The 20,506-nt window shown below is 42.9% G+C and overlaps 1 protein-coding gene across 3 annotated transcripts in view; it reads left to right on the forward strand.

Moving 5' to 3' along the window:
• The first annotated feature begins 534 nt into the window (after window positions 1-534).
• Window positions 535-20,506, forward strand: part of LARP4B (La ribonucleoprotein 4B) — an 88,282-nt gene continuing 68,310 nt past the window's right edge. Inside the window, exon 1 of one of the 3 annotated variants that reach the window (XM_057304595.1) lies at window positions 535-579. The gene's annotated coding sequence lies outside the window, so the exon portion shown is untranslated. Of the gene's footprint in view, window positions 580-673; window positions 777-17,706; window positions 17,945-20,506 lie in introns of those variants that run through there. The other 2 variants (XM_048219352.2, XM_044392068.3) reach the window with 2 other exon arrangements.

The following is a 20,506-nucleotide window of genomic DNA, read 5'->3' on the forward strand; positions in this document are numbered from 1 at the left end:
AGGAGCGTCTCTGCCCTGGTGGAAGGGGTCCCGAGGATGGAGGGCAGGGGTCTGGAGTGTGTGTGTCGCTGTCCCGGGGTGAGGCGGGTGGGGGTCGCGGTCCCGGGGTGAAGGAGGCAGAGGGTAGGGTCCCTGGGGCCGGGGGAGGGGGCGGCAGCGGCTGGCACACCGCTATCTGGGAGCCGGGAGGGTGTCGCCCTACGCCGCGGCGGCGCTGCCCGCTCAGGTCGCAGCGGGGGAGGTGGGGACGGCGGGGCGGGGCCGGGAAGCGTGCGAGGGACGGGGCGGGGTTGCGTGCGCGCCCGCGCCAATCACAAGTGCCGCCGGGAGGGGCGCGCGCACGGAAAGGCCGGGAAGCAGAGGGGCGGGCCGGGTGCCGCGCGCAGCCAATCGGGACGCCACGCCGCCATGACGTGAGGCTCTCCGGGGCGCAGAGCGCCAGTCGGCAGGCCGGGCCGGTGAGTACGCGAGCGCGCGGGTGCGCGGGCGCGCCAGGCGGGACTTCCGCCGAGCCCCGGAAGCGGGAGCTGTGTGTTCTCATGCGAACGGGAAGGAGCGTTGGGGCGCCGGAGTCGCGAGGTTGAGACATTTTCGGGCCCGAAACGGGAAGGAGCCGCCGCCGCCCGCCGCCAGCCCGCGCCGCGCCGCCCCCGCCGCTCGTCCGGGCCGGCCGCGCCCTCCCCGCCCCTCCCTCTCGGCCCGTCCGCGTGTGGCGCGGTCGCCGGGCACCGGGGCTGCGGCGGTCGGCGGCCGGGCGGCGGCGGCGCTGCTGACAGGTGAGCGCGGCGGGCGGCGGGCGGGCCCCTCGGTCCCTTCCGCTCCTCTCTCCGTGCCGGGCCGCCGCCTCGGACCCGCGCCGCGCCCGCCTGTCACGGGCCGCCATCTTCCCGGAGGACGCGGCGGGCGGAGTGCGGGCCGGACGGGGCCGGGCGACGGGCAGGGCCGCGGTGGCGAGGGCCGCGCCGGGTGGAGGGCGGCCGGCGGGGCAGGGCCCGAGTGCGGGGCGGGCCGGGGCGCCGGGGGGCCGGGCGGTGTCGGGGGTATGGGCGGGGGCAGGGCCGGGGTCTCGGGCCGGGCCGCGCCGCCGTCCGGCCCGCACTGCGGAGGCCTCGCCCTGCCCTCCGCCCTGGGACCGGGCCCGCCGGCCGGCGGAGCGGGGAGGGACGGGGTCACTGGGACCAGGAAGTGGGGATCTTGTTGCTCCGGGTGTGTCTGGGGAGCTCCCGTTCTCCTCTCGGTAGGCTGGAGCAGAGGCGGGTTGTAAGGAATTAGAAAAAAAAATGTAAGGATGCCTTGTGTTCGAAGTAGGACCAGGATCCACGGTGGTGAAAAGGACAGGTCAGCAGTCTCCTACCACCTGCGTCTCAGTCATGTCCAATCAGAACGTAAACTTAGATTTCAGCGCAGTTTTGTACTGCATCTTGATTTCTCCTTATTTTTATGTGAGATGGCCTTTAATTTTGGATGAGATGTAATGAGAAGATGACCTGTACGGTAGTTCTTAAGCGTTCGAGACCGTCTCCTGGCTGCAGTGTAATTTGTCCTAATCTTAAGTGGAAGTTTGAAGTTTTGGATGATTGAGGGAACAGAAGGATTTTCCTGCAGGGAAGTTAGTTGGTAAGTGTGAGGGTTTTAAAAAAAGATAATGTCAGCTTGAGGACGAATATTGTAAGTATACAAGTTATTTTTCCTTTTGAAAGTTTTTTTTCCTTTTGTAATATTTAGCTGGTCTCTTGAGTTGTGTTAAGAATTTAAAATTCACTTGAAATAGGTGCTAAGTTGTCGTTTGCAAAAGGGGGGAGGGGAAGAGGGATGTTCCCTTCTCTGGTGCGCTGCCTGTGCAATGTGCAATTTCCATACTTCCCCACCTGCCTGGCTCCCTCTAATTTACAGTCGGGGTAATTTACAGAAGTTGAAATGGTTGCGGCTTTTCAACTTTCCTCTGTATTTAGTATACGGAGAGGCAGTTTTATAAATCAAGCTGTGAGTGATCTCTTGACTCAAGTTTGCTTGGGTTGCTAAATGCATCAAGTTTATTATTCAACCATAAAGTTGATTTGTGTACTTCCCTTTGAAACTTGCCTTTGGTTAGAAATAAATTTCATTCTGTATTTTGAAACATTAATGTGAGTTGACTTATTTACCTGAAAGAATGGTGTGGCTTCTTATTGATTAGAAGTGACTTATTCTCTTGGTGCTTCACTTTCTTCGTCTCTAAAAGGGGTTAGTAATGTCAGCCTCACAGGACTATCATAACCAAGTTGATGTTGGCTGTTTTTACTGTTTATTTTTATTGCTGAATTTCTTATTAAGACTTGAAAACCTCCTTACTTATACCTCATTCCTGTTTTCGGTATTCTTTCTGTGATTGTCAGTTTTAATTTGCTAGACAGTTTTTGTTTTGGGGGTTTTGTTTTTGCTTGATCACATGTATTTGGGCAGAGAAAGCAGGTTGTGAGGATAAAATGTGTATTTTGAGAAAGGAATTACACTATGTTTGAGTGGGAGCCAGAGAGAAAACGGATGATAATGTGAGTGTTAGCATTCATTTAATGGGTTTTGTAGAACAGTAGCTGAAATTAAATGGCAGCAAATTGAGAGAGGTATTTGATTTTATTTAGGGTTCCTAGGGATTGTGCTTTAAAAAAAGTTGGAAGTTGGAGAATTTATTGAACTTAATATGATTTCCACAAATAAGCACAAATTTTGACAAATACATATTTAAACACTCTAGTCACTTGTATTTGTGAAACAGCCTTCACATATCATAAAACATACTCTAAAATGCGAAGTGCAAGTTGGGAGCACCAACTCGTTAACAGTCATACGATAAGCAGTGCCTTCAAGGAGCCCCAGGACTGTAAGTGGGTTTGCAACAGTATTTACAGATTTTTGTAGTGGGAGACTTGAGGTCCATGTTACTAAGTGGGAAGTGGCTGACAGACTCCTTCCACTGTTATTTCAGTGTCATGCTGGAGTTCATACTTTCCATACTGATAAGTAGGATTATTATTTAGGTCTTCTAATTTTAGTAACATGTGCTATCTTTATGATGGTCCCTGGAGATTGTTAAAAGCTGTATAGATATATGTTACTTTAAATTCCATTTGTTAGTGTCCTTATGTTAAAGGCACAAGTTTTAGATATGTTTTCATAACCCATGGTTGTACTCTTACAGAGTTCTCGTACATAAGGATTTTTTCAGATAGGTAAAGGCAAGAAAATCTCCGTATAGTCTTGTAATTTCTCCTGTAATGCCATTGACTCAACCTTTTTCTAATGGACAGAAGAAAACAAACACTGAAGTTGTTTTTATGGAAAATACATTGTTAAAAACAGACACTGTTGCTGGGCATTGTTGCTTATGCTGTTTTGTAAAACTTTATTCCTGTAAAGAGTTCTCTTTTCTGTAAGAGCTAATTTTAGAGTCCGCAGTAAATGAGGCACTGCCTTCTGAGAGCACGCAACTCACCAGATCTGATTTTAGTTCAGTTCAGTCTGTTTGCTGCTAATTGTTGCACTTGTTGATATCCCTGGAGCGACTCTACTTCTGGAGTTCTCCGGATTAGAAAATGAATTTCTTTATAGGAATATGGAATTGTAAAGTGGAAAGCCCTTGGGTTCTCTTATTAGAAGGGTGGTAACTTAAATGTGGAATTTTTTTTTTTTTTTACTAATACTTCAACACTTTATTTTCCCTGCGTGTTAATGTCTTTAACCTCAGGAACAGGGAAGACAAGTATTAAGTCGGCTCATGTTTCCTTCCCTTTTTATCTTCCCCCCACCCTAAAGCCCCTTTTGTCCCTTTAATACTTTCGTAAACTGTCTTTTCACCATTTTTCTGGTGAAGCTCTCATGGCTTAGTTAGTAAGGGCTGCATGTGAGTGATGCCACCACTTTTGGGTCTTCTGTCACGGTTCGGTTTTTTTCTTCGGTGTTCTCCCTACTTCCAGAGTCCTAGGTCATGGAGTGCATTGTACGACACTAAGGACATGTCATATTTAACTCAAATTTGAAAGCATGCTACTTAATTTTTAGAGTTTAATAATCATTGAGATGAGACTTAGTCTTCACTGAAAATGTTCTTTATGAAAGCTGATATGCAGACATATGGGCTTGAAAACTTACAAATTAGAATAGTATTTATTTGTGTGATAAAAATAAAGTGTCTCTTTTATTTACAACACACCATTTTAGTCACACTAGGCCAGAGGTTGCTTTGCAGGCATATCCTGATTGTTAGGTCCTTTTAAAAAAAACCCCTCAGTGACTGTCCCCTGTCTAAATGAGAAGCGCCCTGGGGCCTTGGCAATTCTGCCTCCTCCTTCCTGGCTGGGCCACCTTCCTTTGACCTAAACTGACCACTGCCTCTGCCTCAGAACTGTGGAGTTGCAGGTGGTGTTGCCTTTGCTCCCCATAGTTCTTTGCCTGAAATTGAATGTCTTTTTTTTTTTTTTTAAACTTCGCTCTTTAATCCGTCTTTATAAAGGTATTTGCAGAGACCTTCAGGAATCCTTGGCTTGATTTCTAAGGTTGTACTTAGTGCTTCTCTGTTTCCATAGCACCTCAGGCACAGCACCTAATGAACGAACGTGAGCTCCTTGTGGGTGAGATCCTTTTTTGTTTGTAAGGCCTTTGCCCAGCTTAGGTCCGGGTACCCTAGACAGATCTTCCTCGAGTTGTGATGGGGTTACGTCCCAGTACACCTACTGTAGGTTGAAAATATTGTTGAGTTGAAAGTGGGTTACATACACCTAACTTTGAATATCATAGCTTAGCCTTGTTACTGTAAACATGCTCAGAACACTTGCATTAGCCTGCAGTTAGGGCAAAGTCATGTAACACAAAGCCTATTTGTTTATGAAGTGTTGAGTAACTCATGTCATTCATTGAATACTGTACTGAAAGTGACAGAATGGCCAAATGGGTGTAGGGCGGTTGTCAGTTTACCGGTTGTTACCTCTGTGATCGTGGGGCTGACTGGGAGGGAGCTTGCTAGCTGGGGCAAGATTGAAATTCAAAATTTGAGGTACGGTTTCCACTGAATGTGTATCGCTTTTGCACCATTGTGAAGTTGAAAAATTGTAAGTCGAACCATCGTAAGTTGGGGACCATCTGTAGATGTTTAGTAAACTTTGTTCAACTAGATGGAAAAAGGCATGTCTAAAGACACCTCTCATTTTGGTTGTAGGGAAATCATTTGCAGATTGTACAGTTGCATGCCTTCGTAAACATAAAAATCTTCACTTGAAATGAGTGCAATAGAAAGCGCACCGTTATACAAAATATACAAAATGTTAGTGATTTGATAGCGATACCTAGTGTGTGCCGCGTTTTGGATGGAGTCATTTATCATTTAATCATGTGACCTAGATTGTACTCTTTCTCAGTCTTTCAAAACTTGCCCGCTTTTAATAACATGTTTCTTTGGCTTTAAAATTAAAGCAGATTATATTAACCTAAAACAAATCAATTACAGTAGTGAAAATGGATTTTTAAATCTCAGTGGATTTTTCCATTTTTCATTCCCCGTGGAGAGTCCTTGCTACAGGGTCTGGTAGAGATGAAAGCCATTGAGAGGAAAGACAAGGGTTCATGCCTTCCTTGAGCAGGTGTTTTTGATCAGTAAGCCACTAGCTAGCAGTACAAAGACAAATGATGCCAGAACTTTTCTCTAAGGCTTGTGGTCTAGAAAGGCTTAGGAAAGTGCATTGTTTTGTTTAAAGTAAAGCAGACAGGCATTTGGATTCTTGAAGCTTCAATCCACAGAACTTGTTGATGGCTCTCAGCACCACACACCCTCGAGTGGGAGTTGTATTATATTGTAGTTGTATTACTGTAGCACGTCCTGCGGCAGGCCCTCTCATCTCCCTTCCCTGCCTTATTTTTCTTTGCAGCTCTTATTACATTATAACATACCATGTAATTTCCAGACTTTATGTACGGTCTGCCTTCTGGGGCTCGAATTAACTCTGTGAGGTTGAGGGTTTCTATTTTGTTCATTGACAGGAACCCAGACCTTTCAGTGGTAGAGTATTCACTAAATAATTCATGAATAAATCCTAGGGTTTTAATGGTGAGCAGAAGGGATGGATTGCCCTCCTTTTTGGAGCTCACGGTCTACGGAGGCAGGTAGATGACCACGTAACCACATATGAGAGCCGTACATTGTGCTGGCCTTGTAGGCCTTAAGAGGTCAGAAGGCTCCCTAAGGAAGAGTGTGGTGGGGCAGAGTCAGCCTGCTAGGCAAACAGGGTGAGTGTCAGCGATTCTGAGCACAGGGATTTGGAGGAGTAATCTGAACACGGCTCAGTAAAGAAGAGCCAGTCAAGGTAACAGCGGGATCATACAGGATGTAAAATGTCTCAGTATAGGTGAGAATTTTGCTCTGTATCTTCAGAACAGTGGAAAGCACTTGGAGGGTTTTCAGCAGGAGAATTACATGACCAGAATGGCCTTTTTAAGTGATTATTCTGCTTTATGGAGAGTGGCATGGAGAGGAAGGAAGGGGTACACACTGACGGGTGATAACTCACTTGACCCCAAGGTGGAGGGTCCTGGTGTTTAACGCTTGTGGTCATCCCAGGGGAAGAGGCCAAGTCCTGGCCTAAATGAAGAATAGCTTGCTTAGAAACTCTTTTACTTGTATTATACAGAATGTTTAAAACAGTAGAAAAATAGCTCTTAAATTTGCTAGTATTTATCAGTTGTAAAGTGTATTTGTTATTTCAGCTTTTATTAAGGTGGACTAATTGACAGATTCCTTTTTTAGAAACGTTGCTGAAAAATGAGAACATTCTGTTTTCAGATTTCAGAAAGCTTTGTTTTATTGTCAAAGCTCAAAATATAAAAATAAAAACATAGTGACCAATTTGATAGATTTACAAGTTGCCTTAATTTACAAGTTGATTATAGCTCTCTGGACTTGTTAAACACCCCCTTTCAAATATTTTTTTTCCCTGAAAATGTCGTGTCCTTTAAAACCTGTCCTTAGACTACTTTCTGAACATCTCTCTTTGTTGATTGCATTATCTCTATTTCATTCTTTAATCTTACTGTCTGTGTAATGTCTGCTTTACCATATGTATGTATATATTTCTACAGAGTGTGCAGTACGTAATCCATTGTCTGGCTTTTCCCAGCTCTGCAGAGTCATAGAAGAGCAGGAACCTTGGAAAGTAGACTTGAAGCCCCTGTGGAAAGTTACCTTTTAAAATTGAGGCATTTAGAATGCAAAACCATTTTCTCTTTACTTGTGTTTTTAGGAGGTAAACACATTCAAATAATTGATAGTATGCTGGTTGTCGTTTAGCGCTGAAGTTTAGTGTGGAAACCTTTTTGGATGAAACTTTCCTTGGGATTATTGGAAGTTCCATGTTCCTTTTTGACTAATATCCATATCTCCAGTGATTCTTGTTCTCAGACTCTAATGCTGTTTCCCGTTTCCCTTCAACAGGTCACTTGAGTACAGACCGTTGTACAAATGAGTAACTGATGAATCAGCAATATTTTCTTTTTCACACCTTAAGTAGGGGGTGGGGACCATCAGTGAAGACCAAAGGTCAAAATGGCTATAGTAGTTCACAGTAGTAGTTGTTGTGCTCACAGCTCTTCACACTTCTTTGTATATGTTGATGTGTTTCCATTTCTTCTGCTGAAATCATTACCTTTCAGGCCTCTGTGCAGGAGAGTTAACCCTAGGGGTGAATGGGCTAGGGGGAAGAAAATATATTTGTGAGCCCTTGGGTGGCTCAGTCAGTGAAGGGTCTGCCTCCGGCTCAGGTCATGATCCCAGGGTCCTGGGATCGAGCCCCTGCATCAGGTCCCTGCTCAGGGGGGAGCCTGCTTCTCCCTCTGCCTGCTGCTCTGCCTAGTGCTCTCTCACGTAAATGAATAAAATCTTAAAAAAAAAGAAAAGAAAAGAAAATACATTCGCCACACAAAACCCCAGAAGCAGCCAGGTGTGCAGAATTTGAGTCTTTGTGACCTGGTGAAACTCCACTTCAGAGTGAAGTATCTTCCTGCACAAGAGTGCCTTGAGGTCCTAAATGACCGTAAGTTTTAGTCATTTCAGACCCGGGGACATTCTTGGCACTTTTCCTTTGGAGTTCAGAATATTGAGAGTGTGCTTGTCACTGTGGAGATTTTGGATCTGTTAACTCACTACAAGTTTTTCATGAAAATGCAAGATTACAGCTCAAGGTAAAAAGTCATAGGTCAGATGTTTTCCGGGGGTCATTATATGGCCGCAAATTGCATTACTAGGTGATTTTATGAGCAGAGCAAATAAAAGCTGGATCATTAACTTCCAATTTACATTTTGGTGTGTTGGTGTGGTTAGGTAAGTTTATCGAAAACTTGTAAACAATGTATTTACCAAGTGTTTAATAATAATTATAGTACATTTAATCAGCCTTAATCCAGTTGCACGGAGAATTTTGTTTTCATCAGCACCATTGTTCACTGTGAATTTACAAGACTGAGAGGGAAAGCTTTCGTTCTTTACACTATTCATACAATGTTCTGTGTGAGTGTAGTAACACTTTGGAATAGGACAGTCATTAAAACCGAGTTTTGGTCTACTTTATTTTATTAACTGAGATCTGAAGATAACTGTCAGAAAAAGTGTAACTGCAGTTGTAGTCCTAGGATTTTGGAGCTCTAACGCCTCAGAAACTGAAGCCCACAGAAGTATAAAGTGAGTGCAGACTCGCGGCCGGTTAGCAGGTGAAGGAGGGCTGTGCCTTTGGTGTCCTCTCGAAGTCCTGCATCGCGCTGTGATTACAGAGCTCAGTAAGATGCTTCTTAACAGTGGGATTTCAAAAGAAAAACTGAAATTGATAAAAGCGTTAATTTTATGTATGCTACAGAATTTCAGGTTGGTGTTTTATGTTTTTGTTTTTTTTTTTAAAGATTTTATTTATTCATCCGACAGAGATAGAGACAGCCAGCGAGAGAAGGAACACAAGCAGGGGGAGTGGGAGAGGAAGAAGCAGGATCCCAGCGGAGGAGCCTGATGTGGGGCTCGATCCCAGAACGCCGGGATCACGCCCTGAGCCGAAGGCAGACACTTAACCGCTGTGCCACCCAGGCGCCCCTACTTTTTTTTTTTTTTTTTAAAGCAGAATCTTAAAGCTGCTATTAAATAGTATCTTTAAAAACGTGGAAGTAAAATTTATTTTAAGAAAAGTGAGGATATCGTTTCCCATTTTATTTAATTTAACTGGCTTTAATCAACTTTGGAAGGCACTAATAGGTCTTCCAATTTGTATCATATATTAAAACGGCAGTTTACGTATTGTCTTACATATTGTTTGAGAAATTCCTATAAATTCGTGGTTTCCTTCTGAAACCACACAGACCGTTTTAGACCTTGGCATCTATGCTGCTGGGGCAGGGCTCCATGTTCAGGCTTTGGAAGCACACCTGTGTTCATACTCCTCGCCTTTTCGTAAAGAGGAGCTCAGACCTGAGAGAGGGCAACTTGGGTGAGCACTGTACTGCCTTTCCTGGCCTTCAGTTTTACCATCCTCAATAACTATTTTTGCTTGCTTCCTGCTGTGTGCAGTGACTTCAGATTCTCACAGCCTGTAGCTTGCCTACAAAATGTGAGAAGTGAATGCAGATTGCCACAGTTCTCACCCTCAGCAATATATTTGGCTTGGAATTCAGAGGACCCAAAATCCTTGCTTGTTTTTGTTTTTCAGAACACCTGTTTTGCTGTTTGGAAAACTGAGGCCTGGAGACAGTTTGCTTTACAGCACATGATGAAGAGCAGAAGATGGGGTCCATCTAGTTTCTTTCTTCTAAGTCCATTGCAAACAGGACCCAGCTCTTGGAAAGTTTAGGTGTTCTATGTATGCGTTAGGTCCAAGTAACCTGATGTATCTGTGGCCTATGCCACACAGCCCAGCTAAGCTTCAGAAATGCTGATTTTAACCTGAAAGTTTTAATAGTACTTTTTATAGTGCGTGTCATTGGGGTCGGGTACCCCACACCCCAAGACTAAGAGAAGTTCATTTACCTCTTTGAACGATCATTCAGAATTACTGGAGCCGATGCTGACTTTGTTTGCTTGAAACTTTTATGGTGTTATTAGGTTCATCTGTTGAACTATAATCTTAACTGACTGAGGAGTCGTGATCCAGTTATTTCTAAAATGGAGATGGTATTATGCCTAGGATACATGTCATTTGGTATATCAGACTGAAATATTATCTCAAGTAGTATATATTTTTGAACTTGTAACTATGGAACTTAAATTCTTTTTTAAGAGTAGTGTCACTTTTATAAGGAACACTTCATGTTAGGTGGTATTCATTGCATTTCAGTATTATCTGTTTGCACAGTCATGTTGGGAAATGTGAAAGCATGTTTGGTTGTCATACCTGGCATTTGAGCCCTGGTCTTCGGCTCTGGCTGCTACTTTGTGAGTCAGTGTGGTGCTTCCTGGCTGCCCAGGTCTGGCCCCTGGCTGCCTAGTAATTAGTAACATCTGCATTGGTTTAATCGTGCTCTGTGCTGTACCTGCCCTGAACACGCTCACAGCAGGTAAGATGGGAGTGCCCAGCATCACTACTTGGTTAGTGGGGAGTCAGGGTGTTTGGTGCGCCTCGAGCCCCTGCTCTTGACCTCCTCCTCAGATGCCCAGCTTGTTGTTCTAAAGGTGGACTGGGCGGGGGGGGAATCCTTGAACTTCTTCTTCCTCTTCTTTTTTTTTTTTTTTTAAAGATTTTATTTATTTGACAGAGAGACAGCCAGTGAGAGAGGGAACACAAGCAGGGGAAGTGGGAGAGGAAGAAGCAGGCTTCCAGCGGAGGAGCCCGATGTGGGGCTCGATCCCAGGGACCTGGGATCATGCCCTGAGCCGAAGGCAGACACTTAACGACTGAGCCACCCAGGCGCCCCGGATCCTTGAACTTCTGAGTCTGCGTTTAGCATTTCTGGAATATGTCTGTTTTTCCAGGGGAAGGACTCAGCTCTCAGCAGATTTTCAGAAAGATCTTTGACTTTTACCTTCAATACAAGTAATAGTTTTAGTGGTTTGCCATCTAGGAACTTCACGGATTTATTGTTATTTTGATAATTAAATGTAATTTTTTGTTGTCAATATCACTTTGTATTTAACTCTTCTTTTTTTTTTTTTCTTAAGATTTTATTTATTTATTCGACAGAGATAGAGACAGCCAGCGAGAGAGGGAACACAAGCAGGGGGAGTGGGAGAGGAAGAAGCAGGCTCATAGCGGAGGAGCCTGATGTGGGGCTCGATCCCATAACGCCGGGATCATGCCCCGAGCCGAAGGCAGACGCCCAACCGCTGCGCCACCCAGGCGCCCCAATGTATTTAACTCTTCTATATGCTTAGATTCCAAATACACACATATGCACACATACATACGTAATCTAGAGAGTATCTGAAATGAAATGAAATGAAAATGAACCCACAGTAATTTTGCCCCAACCTAAAAATACTGCCTTTTCCCACGTTAACACATTATTTGCAGTATGCAGCAACAGAGGCTTTTACTTGGAATCATCATTTTAAATACCAAGAATTTCCTCCCACATGTTTATTGCATGAAAGACAGTGACTAAACAAACACTGGTTTGCCGAGATTTTACTCTGTTAGGTACTATGTCAGGAATACAGTGGCTGAGAAGGTAGACTTTCTTGGCCTCCCACCATTGGAGAGACAGTGTGCTTTTGACATGCTCTGTCACTGGGTATGAAGGGTTTGCAACCCAGCAGTGGGGAAGATGGGGAGTCCCAAGTGCAGGCCTTTGGGGATGTAAACCACAGGGTGGGAGACAGTCTCCTGTTTCAGAAAGGTCATCGGCGAAGAACTTAAGAAGTTGGGGTAGTAATTTGGTTGAAAGATGATGGTTATCTGAGCAGTTTATCAGTAATAGAGATCAGGAGATAGATGTAGGCTTATTTGAGAGGAAGAGGTTAAAAATGTATTTGTAGGTTTCTGGTTTGGGCAGCTGGGTAGATGATACTCTCTCTTGAGATGGAGGAATTGTCAGTTTTTGTCTGTCTTAAATGAGAAGGGTGGTGGGAATGGATTTTTTTAAACAATTGACTTTGAGGAGTCTATAGGTCCAAAAATGTTCAGCAGATATTTGCTTAGTTACACTGATGCTCAGCCTGTGGTGTTCACTGAAGCCATGAACACGGAGTGCAGGGGAGCACAGCTCAGGCCCAGTGAGGTGGGAGCCCTGCCTGGTGGGATTCTAGTGGCCTGTGGGCCTGCGCCCTGCTGCTGCTGACTGCTCCCTGCTGCCCTCTTTCCCTACCTGCCAGTTAAGTTGTTGGCTTACAAAAGCCAGTTCAGTGCATTCCCAAACTCGTTCAGGGCAGTTGTACTCCTTACTGCAATTATACGATTTAACTAATACAAACTGATAAAAATAGTGCAAAGACATTTATAGGAAAACTAATTTGAAAACTTTGGAGCGTCTCAGTAAAAACCAGTCACTAAGGAAACTATTAACTTAGGTCTGTGGATAAGACAATTATAAAAAATTGGAGGTTAATTGTTCTAGAAGGACTGTACCATTCACATTTTTAAAGTAAGTTGTACTTTAAAGAGACAAAGTGAAAGTCTTAGGTGATGCGTTATGGTTTTTGTGGAGAAGAAAAGAAGGCTTTGATAGACTGGCTCAGTCTAAGAAAAAAACCCAAGTGAAGGAGCATATACAAGTTAAAGTGGTTAAGGATTCATGTATGGGTTTTTGGAATTATCTACTTTAATTTACAGTTACTTCCAATCACATAGGGCAGGAGAGCTTTTACTGCACTTAGTCTGGAGGAAGAGCATCCATGGCAGATGAGAAGGGGGAGGAAAGCAGGGAAGTGTGAGTTAAGTGTTGCCCAAAGCTGAGGAAGAGAGTGTGCGGAGGCCATGGGGTACTTCTTACTAGCAAGCAGGCAGTTGGCCATCCTGGCAGAACTGTGTCCTTGGAGAGGCTACATCCTGCCTAGGAGGCCTCTAGCCCCTCACTTTTGTCCTTCCCTGTCCCTCCTTCTCTGACCTTTCCACTCATCTCCCTTTTGTTTTCTGTCTTTGGAGACAGACTAGGTGAGACATGTTCGAACAGTGATGGGAGGAAGACGTGAAGAGACAGGAAGAGAGGAGGAAATGGGATCCAGACCACAGATAGTGTTAATATGCTGTTTTTTTTTTTCTCCAAACCTTTTTGTTTTAAAGACTGATTTATTTGAGAGAGATCAAGAGTGTGAGAGCGTGAATGGTAGAGAGAGCATGAGCTGGGGGAGGGACGGAGGGAGAGGGAGAAGCAGACTCCCCATGGATATGGTACTCCATTGCAGGACCCTGAGATGATGACCTGAGCCAAAAGCAGATGCTTAACCAACTGAGCCACCCAGGCGTCCCACTCCAAACCTTCTTTGATGTAGAAACTACTGAGAAAAACTTGGTCATTTTCATGAAGTTTTTTCAAGTTGTCTTATGTTCAGGCCGTATTTGGGTCCCTAGCCTTGACTTACGAGGTCTGACTTTCAAGAGCTATGTAGGATTATAATTGTTAGAGTGTTTCCTTCTCTTTAACCAAAGTGCTAAGAAATACATATTAGGAATACTAAATTCAAGAAAGGAGGGATGCACATTAATGTCGGTCTTTGAAATAAGGCATATTTTATCACCACTTAGAAAGCTGTTAAATATCTTTTTTTTTTTTTAAGATTTTATTTATTTATTCGACAGAGATAGAGACAGCCAGCGAGAAAGGGAACACAAGCGGGGGGGGGGGGAGTGGGAGAGGAAGAAGCAGGCTCATAGCGGAAGAGCCTGATGTGGGGCTCGATCCCAGATCGCTGGGATCACGCCCTGAGCCGAAGGCAGACGCTCAACCGCTCTGCCACCCAGGCGCCCCAGAAAGCTGTTAAATATCTTTTAACTTTTTTTTAAAGACTTGTTTATTTGAGAGAGAGAGAGAGAGAGAGAGACAGCAAGACAGCATGAGCAGGGGAGGGGCAGAGGGGAGAGGGAGAGAGAATCCTCAGACAGACTCCCTGCTGAGCGCAGAGTCTGATGTGGGGCTCCGTCCCAGGACCCTGAGATCATGATCCTGAGCTGAAATCCAAAGTCAGACACTTAACCAACTGAGCCACCCAGGCACCCCATGGTTTTTAGTTCTTAAGGAAGACGATTTGCCTGTTCACATAACAGGATTTTAGGCAATGTTTGTAGGTCTGTAGTGAAGATTTGGGGAATGTAAGTTGTCATTTTTTTTTAAAGATTTTATTTATTTGACAGAGAGAGCATGGCAGGGGGAGCAGCAGAGGGAGAGGGAGAAGCTCAGCAGGGAGCCCGATGTGGGACTTGATCCCAGAACCCTTGGATCATGACTGGAGCTGAAGGCAGACGCTTGACCAACTGAGCCACCCAGGCACCCCAGTTGTCATCTTTATCACTACTGACTTTATCAGCTCCTGACTTAGAGCCCTGCACACCCTTGGGAATGTTTTCATGACTTGCTGAATTTCATTGCCCTTCATTTGGAGAAATGTTACGTATTCAGGATATTCTTGCTTTGTTTTGATTAATTGGCTATTGATTAACATAGATCAGAAGTACCTTTTCCCAAAGTAAAGCTTTTTAAAAAATTTAACATCTTGAAAACCACATGTCTGTTACAGGGTGAAGAAGTGAAAGTAGTCTGTCCGTGTTAGGTGTACAGATTTTTGTTTGTTGTGTTGGTTTTTCTTAAATTTAACTTTTTTTTAAGTGAACCACTTTATATATAGTTCCGGACTTCAGACAATTTTATCACCTCTTCATTTTGTTTCATTTGTTTCAAATAATATTTTATCGAGACTTCCTTATAACCAAATATTGGACTGGTTGTTTGGAGTTTGTCAAAAATGCTTGTAAGCAGATGGTTATAATGAGATGACCTAAACTCTCTCTTCGTTTTGTATTGTATTTTAATAAGAATTCCAGCTAAAACGATCTTTTCAAATAATTGACCTCTTTAGCGTGAGATAACATGTCATGAACCTTTTTTTTTTTTTTTTTGAGGTAGTCGGGGGAGAGGCAGAGGGAGAGGGAGAGAAAGAAAATCTTAAGCAGACTTCATGCCCAGCGGGGAGCCCAATGTAGGGCTCCATCTCACAACCCCGAGATCATGATCTGAGCTGAAATCAAGTGTCGACACTTTGCTGACTGACCCAGCCAGGCGTCCTGCCATGAACCAGTTTATGCATAAAGCTGGAATGGACCTTTCTCATTGTGTGTGTGGAATTTCTAAATAAATCTCTAAAAAGTAATTAGTGGGAAAATTTTTAAATGTAACTTTTGGGGTTTACTTCTCATGTAGGTACGTTTCCAATCGTATTTGAGAAATAAGTGTCTGTGTCTGATTTTATGCCCTCTCTAGGAGCAGAATCAGAGTGAACTGTAAAAAATAAGTTACCTTTTCCCACTGCCGTCTCTTTCAGTAGAAGCCCAGGTGTACATGTGGAAAAGGAAATTTAAAAAATTAATCTGGAAGCTTATTGGCAGCGTCTGTTTAGGACTGTTTCCCTACTGGGTGCCAGTTTAAATGTGTAGTTGAACAACCACTCTATACGGGTTGGATTCCTTTCTTTTGTTGGTCTTTGTCTTTGAGTGCCACAGTGATTGGGAGAATGCTCTGTGGAAAAAATGAGCTATCATGGAGATACCGAGTCTGAGAAAACCGGGTAACTGCTCTCCTGGAAACAGCTGTCTGTTGCTCTGTAAATGTTCCCACTCTTCAAGCCTACAGATTCAGTTGAATATATGATCTTTGAAAGGTGCTGGGGAAGGTACATTGACTAATCTGCCCTAAGACAGGAATATGCATTTTAAATATCATCGAGTGATGCAGACAGCCGTGCAACCTGCAGCATAAGGCTAGTGAATGAGGAACTGTAATTCCTGTTATGGTATTTTATTTTTTTATACCTCCATTTACAGGTGTGCATATTGAGTTCCTAAAAGAAAATTAGTGTTATTAACAAATGCCCTTCCAAATCCCAAATGCTATGGTTGTGCTTTAATGATTTGGTTTAGCTTCTTTGCCCATTTCTGGTTTTTCGGTGAGTTTTAGTTTCAGAGGTCTGGTAGGTAAACTGTCTTTCTACATAGTATGTTTAGACATTGCAAGTAACAGATTTTGGCTTTTCTAATTGATTCTCAAAGGGAATCATATAGTACTTAATTAGGGCAGTCTCAAAAGTTCTCAACTGCCTGTTTTCTATAATTGGATAAAACTATGTTTACTTCTCTAGTTGAATATTCATTTACTGTTTTTTGTAAAACAGTCCTAGCAGTAATGTGGGAGTTCTTAGAAGGCATGTCTGTATGGTAGCATCTTGTACTGTCCAGTTCCTTTGCTCAGGCTCTGTCCCTGAACTCCTTGCTCCCAACTGCAGACTAGTGGAGTTAGAAGATACCTCAGCAAACTTGACTTCTCTCTCATTTTGTGGATGCAAATACAGAAGCAGAGTGTTTAGACAACACTGCAGCTAAACCACCGGTTTATGAGTGCTACTGACAAAAGGACTCTCTTGGAGGTAAATTGTAACATACCATTGGTGGGATACATATTTTGGTTGTATCCTATAAGTAAGGAGATGAAGCACATGGATTCCTTAAAGAGACTCAGGATAGTAGGGGAGAAGCACAGATGTGGTCAATACCTTGAAGAGTAGAGAAAGCTGTGAATACATGGAGGAGGAGAGAGAGAGGAATGGGAAGGAAGCTTTCAAAGAGGGAGGAATGTTCCAGGCAAGGAGAATAGAATGTGCTATGAAAGACAGGGAAGTATTGAATGGCTGGGTGAATATAGAGAGTGGAGGGTGGTCTGTAGAAGTGGAGACTTCCTGACTTCAGAAGAATGTTTGTTTAGGCTGAGAAAAGAGGTCTTATATTTGGCCCCCATATAGTAGAATCTCATCTCATATGAAATGTTTACATTTCAGGGTCAACTGATAAAGCAAAAAAATGATCTGTACACTTAACAGTTCCCCAGTAAGGTACAACAAATCATCTCTCAACACAGCAGGTTTTTCTTTTGGCATTGAATCAGGTCACTGTTGTTGTGTAAAAAGATGAAGTATTTGGCTTATATTTAGGTACCCTGTTGGTTTTTTAAAAAGTGCTTATTTTAAATGCTGAAATCATAATCTCTGCACTGGTGCAATATGAATTATCCCCATAGAGGGGAAGAAGGAATGAAGACCAGCTGAGGAAACTGCAAGTGCTTTGAGGTCCTGTCACAGTGGGCGTGCCCATTGGCGTGGATTGACAGGGTGAGCTGCCTGCACTGCTGAATTCCTCTGTGGGCAGAGAGAGCCGAAGAGCAGAAATTATATGTGTGCATATCGATCGGCTCACTGGACTTCACTAGCTCTCTGAACTCATTTTCCCAGTCTGCAAAGTGGGCAGGAGACCTCAGTAAGAATTGAAATGGATTCAGTGACCTGTAAAGCACTTAGAGTAATCATTGCATAACAGAGATCCAAATGCTAATTCTTTCCCCTTTTGGATTTCTGATACGCAGACAAATCATGTATGTTCACACACCACCCTTTTGTAAGCAGGAAAAAAATATTCATGTTTAGGAGAATGATGTCTTTATTTTGATTGTTTTAGAAATGATCAGATTCTCAAATTATGATTCTATCGTTGTTATTCACAGATCGACTGAAAGTATGCCAAGCACATGTATGAAAAGAAGGATCTTAATCTCTGATAGTTTACTATTTGAGTTATTTCCACTTTTTTGGCTATTATGTTGCTATGAATACTCATGTACACGTTTTGGTGATGATATATGCTTTCTGCCCTCTTGCGTGTGTACCTAGGTGTGGGATTGCTGGGTCGTGTAACTTTGTGTTCAACATCAGCAGCTGTTTACCGAAGCGGCTGTGCCATTTTACATTCCCACCAGCAATGTAAGATTCCAGTTCTTTACATCCTTGCCAACACTTGTTTGTCTTTTTGATTATATCCATTCCAGTGAGTTTGAAGTGGTATTTTGTGTTTTGATTTGCATTTCCCTAATGACTAATGATGATGAGCTTCTTTTCATGTGCTTATTGGCCATTTGTATGTCTTCTTTGGGAAAATGTCAATTCAGACTCTGCCTGTTTTTTACTTGTCTCTTACAATTGAGTTTTAGGAACACACACACACTCTCTCTCTCTCTCTCTCTCTATATATATATATACACACACACACACACTTCCCTTATGAGGTATGTAATTTTCCAATATTTTCTTCTATTCTCTGGGTTATCTTTTCACTTTGTTGGTGGTGTGCTTTGAAGCCTGAAAGTTTTTAATTTTGATGAAAACGAATTTATTTTTTCTTCTGTTGCTTGTGCTTTCGGTGTCCTGTCTAAGAAAACATTGCCTGATCCAGGCTCACGAAGATTTACTTCTATGTTTTCTTCTGAATTTTGTGGTTCTAGCTTTTATATTTAGGTGTTTTTGGGGGGGGGCTTTATTTTACTTTTTAGTAATCTCTGTACCCAACGCGGGGCTCGAACTCAAAACCCTGCGATCAGGAGGTACCGCTCCACCCACTGAGCCAGCCAGGTGCCCGATACTTAGGTGTTTGATCCATTTTGAATTAATTTTTATATATAGAGTGATACAGAGGTCCGCCTTCATTCTTTTGCATGTATATATTCAGTTGTTCCGGCACCATTTGTTGAAAAGAGTTTTCTCTCTCCATTGAATGGTCTTGGCACCCATTTGAAAATTAACTGACCATAAATGTGAGGGTTTATTTCTGGACTCTCAGTTCTGTCTGTTGATCTGTATGTCTCTCCTATGCCAGTACCACACTGTCTTTAATTGCTGTAGTTTCGTAGTAAGTTTTGAAATAAGGAAGTGTTAGTCTTCCAACTTTTCCTTTGCAAGATTATTTGGCTCTTCTGGGTCCCTTGCATTTCCATAGGAATTTTAGGATCAGATCATCAATTTCTGCAGAAAAGGCAGGTGGGATTTTGATAGGGATTGCATCGACTCTGTAGATGTGGGGAGTGTTGCCATCAGAATAGCATGTCTTCCAGTCTGTGAACATAGGGTGTCTCCTCTCCATGAACACCGGACATCTGTACATCAGGACCAGTTTTGTCTTCTCTTGGTGATTCTCAAACACTGTGGTCTTGGGACCTCTTTGCACTTTGAAACATTATCGAAGATCTTTAAGAACTTTAGTTTATAGGGCTTATCTGTGTATTTGTATTAAAAATTAAGACTCAAATTTAAAAAGATATTTTTCTTTGACAATAATAAAGCCATTACATGTAATATAAATAACATTGGTTATGAAAAGGTAACAATCTTTTCCAAACCAAGAGATAATTTAATGAGTAGAATAGCATTGTTTTGTATTTTTATCAGTGTCTAGTAGACTTCTCAGGTGGGTTCTTCTCTGTTTCTGCATTTGATCTGTTACTGATATGTTATTTTGGTTTAAGGATAAGAAGGAAATCTGACCTTACACAAATACATAGTTTGAAAAGCGAGGAGTGTTTAAATAGTCTTTTCATAGAACCTTGGCCATTCTTCTTTGTAACTGCACCAGAACTCCACAGCAGTTTACAAGGAGAGAATGAGTGGCAAAGGGAAACAGCATCTGAGCATTGTCGTGATAATTGGTGTGACCTTTGGGCCCTGGGAAGGTCTTTGGGACCCCTGACAGGCCCAGGCCACCCTTTGAGACCCTCTGTCTTAGAGAACATGACTGAGTTATGCATTTTCACAAGAAAATGCTGTGACAGCCAATTGGCAGTTTTATTAATCTGTATTGATAACCCATTGGGAAGGGACCTGGATGCTTTGCCTGCTGGATCAGTGCCTAATGCTTTCTGTAGGAAAGGTGTGGTGGGACTCTGAAGGATTGGGTACTTGCTTGGTAAACATGGATCCAGCAAGCCAGATGAGTTTTATTAAGTACATGTGATTATAAAACAGTTAAGGTATTCAAAAAATTGAGACTACAGAAATGAAACAAAATAAAACATTATCCTGGTGTTTTTTAAAAACACATAGTTTATATATATATTTTTTGCATTTTTTAAAGATTTTATTTATGAGAGAGATTGAGAGAATGACTGGGGGGAGTGGCAGAGGGAGAAGCAGACTCCTCGCTGAGCAGGGAGCCCTATGTGGGGCTCAATCCCAGGACCCTGGGATCATGACTGAGCCGAAGGCAGACGCTTCGCTGACTGAACCACCCAGGCGCCCCTGTCCTGGTGTTTTAACCCTAAGTCACACATGTTAATTTGTCTGGTGTATTTACTTGTAAATATTCATGGTTAGTTATGTGAATTTTTAGAACATAGCTATAATTATCTTGTCCACAGTCTTATATCCTGCTTTTTTAATGTAAAGTAATCTCTGAATATTTTAAATAGTTTCTACTTTTCTGTAATTAAATATTTTTATTTTTTGTTAAAGCTGCCGTGAACACGGTTTGTGAAATAGTTTACATATTTTTGTATC

The sequence above is a fragment of the Ursus arctos genome, unplaced genomic scaffold (assembly GCF_023065955.2).
Source record: "Ursus arctos isolate Adak ecotype North America unplaced genomic scaffold, UrsArc2.0 scaffold_30, whole genome shotgun sequence".
Lineage (NCBI taxonomy): Eukaryota > Metazoa > Chordata > Mammalia > Carnivora > Ursidae > Ursus > Ursus arctos.